The 2,577-nt window shown below is 48.6% G+C and overlaps 1 non-coding gene across 1 annotated transcript; it reads right to left on the bottom strand.

Moving 5' to 3' along the window:
* Positions 1-1,785: 1,785 nt before the first annotated feature.
* Positions 1,786-1,887, bottom strand: LOC116271430. The gene has a single exon (XR_004179982.1). It is a non-coding gene; the product is annotated as a U6 spliceosomal RNA (small nuclear RNA).
* Positions 1,888-2,577: the final 690 nt, after the last annotated feature.

Raw genomic sequence — 2,577 nt, 5'->3', positions numbered from 1 at the left:
AGGCTGGTCTCAAACTCCTGGACTCAAGCCATCTACCCCCTGGGCCTCCCAAAGTCCTGGGATTACAGGTGTGATCTACCACACCCAGATTTGTTTTGCTTTTGAGGCAATCTCGTTCTGTTGACCAGGCTGGAGTGCAGTGGTGCGATCACAGATCACTTCAGCCTCCAACTCCTATTCCCAAATGATCCTCCTGCCTCAGCCTCCTGAGTAGCTGGAACTACAGGCCTGTGCCACCGCACTTGGCTAGTTTTAAATTTTTATAGAGACAGGGTTCTTGCCTTGTTGCCCAGGCTGGTCTCAAACTCCTGGCCCCAAGCAATCCTCCTGCCTCAGCCTCCGAAAGTGCTGGGATTACAGGTGTGAGCCACTGTGCCTGGCCCATAAGTGTACCTGTTGCCTTAGGAAATATGCAGCCAGCATTCCCTGCCACCACCACACATACCCAGGACGTCTAGGGAAGGCTCAAGCCTAGATTGCTCCAACAGAAGTCAGAAACAGGTGACCAGAAGGTGAAAGTTGGCCTGCAGACAAGATTTCACATGGAAGTCCTTGTTTTCAGCTTCCCTTGAAAAATCCAAAAATCTATGGTCACTAGACCTGCTTACTCCCATGGCTTTCCTTTCTTTCCTTTGAGATGGGGCATATTCTCACCAGATTGCCACTGTTCCCTCCACTCTGTTGTCTTGGAGTACACCACAGTCACTATTCAGGCTACCTCTCTGACCCCTATAGGCATTTGAGAGTGACTCTCAGGATATTTTCTTTCTCTCTCTTTTTTTTTTTTTTGAGACAGTCTTGCTCTGTTGCCCAGGCTAGAGTACAATGACGCAATCTCATGTCCCTGCAACCTCCACCTCCCGGATTCAAGCCATTCTCCTGTCTCAGCCTCACAAGTAGCTGGGATTCCAGGCATGCACCACCATGCTCGGCTAATTTTTTGTATTTTTAGTAGAGATGGGTCACACTAAATGTTGGCCAGCCTGGTCTCGAACTCCTGACCTCAGGTGATCCACCCGCCTCAGCCCCCCAAAATGCCGCAATTACAGGCATGAGCCACCACGCCCTGCACAGTTAAATATTTTCTAGACATGCCTATCCCACCTCTCCTAGATCTCTCCCCAAGCACCTCAGATATCCCAGAAATTAAGTCATCTTCGAGATCTGATGCCCTGCTTCCCCCAGGTTTCCATCTCTGTGTCATCAGCACTCAAGTCAGAAACCTCCCTCTTCCCTCACTTGATATAGTTTCTGAGCTGCCCTTGATTCTTTTAACCACTGTTGACTTCATCCGGCCGGTGATACAGAGGTACACAAAACAAACCCCAGCCATCCTGGAGCTTACATTGGACTATGAAAGAGGACAATTACAGAAGCTAATGACAAAGAATTCCAAGGGCTGGGCGTGATGTCTCATGCCTGTAATCTCGGCACTTTGGGAGGCTGAAGTGGGCAGATCACCTGAAGTCAGGAGTTCAAGATCAGCCTGGCCAACATGGTGAAACCCTGTCTCTATTATAATAAAAATACAAAAATTAGCCAGGTGTGGTGGTGTGCACCTGTAATCCCAGCTACTCGGGAGGCTGAGGCAGGAGAATCACTTGAAACTGGGAGGTGGAGGTTGCAGTGAGCCAGAATTGGCCATTTCACTCCAACCTGGGCAACAGAGCCAGCCTCCGTCTCAAAAGAAAAAAAAATCATTTTTAATCTTTCTGGGTACATAGTAAGTGTATATATTTATGTGTTGCAAGGCATTTTGATACAAACATGCAATTGTGTAATCACAAAAATATGGAAAGCTTCATGAATTTGCATGTCATCCTTGCTCAGGGGCCATGCTAACCTCTGTATAATGTTTTAGTATATGTGGCCGGGCGCGGTGGCCCATGCCTGTAATCCTAGCACTTTGGGAGGCCAAGGTGAGTGGATTTCCTGAGAGTGCAGGAGCTCGAGACCAGCCTGGGCAACACAGTGAAACCCCGCAGTCCCTTCTTCACTCAGGCCGAGGCAGGCGTATTGCTTGAGCCCAGGAGTTCGAGACAAGTCTCAGCAACATGGTAAAACCCTGTCTCTATGAAAAATACAAAAATTAGGATGTGTCGGCCCGCACCTGTAGTCCCAGCTACTTGGGAGACTGGGGCAAGAGGATCACTTGAGCCCAGGAAGCAGGAAGTTGAGGCTACAGTGAGCAATGATGGCACCACTGCCCTCCAGCCTGGGCGACAGAGCAAGACCTTGGAGAGAGAGAGAGAGAGAGAGAGAGAGAGAAAGGAAGATGAAAGTTATACATATACATGTTTGTTATTTAAAAGTAGAGATGGGAGCTGAGCACATTGGCTCCTGCCTTTAATCCCAGCACTTCAGTAACTGAGGTAGGAGGATCGCTTGAGTTGAGGAGTTCAAGACCTGTCTTTATGTAAAAACAAAACCAAACACATGGCCAGATGCTGTGGCTCACGCCTGTAATCCCAGCACTTTGGGAGGCCGAGGCAGGCGGATTACCTGAGATCAGGAATTTAAGACCAGTCTGGTCAACATGACGAAACCCCAACTCTACAAAAATATAAAAATTAGCCG

The sequence above is a fragment of the Papio anubis genome, chromosome 18, assembly GCF_008728515.1.
Source record: "Papio anubis isolate 15944 chromosome 18, Panubis1.0, whole genome shotgun sequence".
Lineage (NCBI taxonomy): Eukaryota > Metazoa > Chordata > Mammalia > Primates > Cercopithecidae > Papio > Papio anubis.
This window is presented reverse-complemented; position numbering and strand designations above follow the sequence as displayed.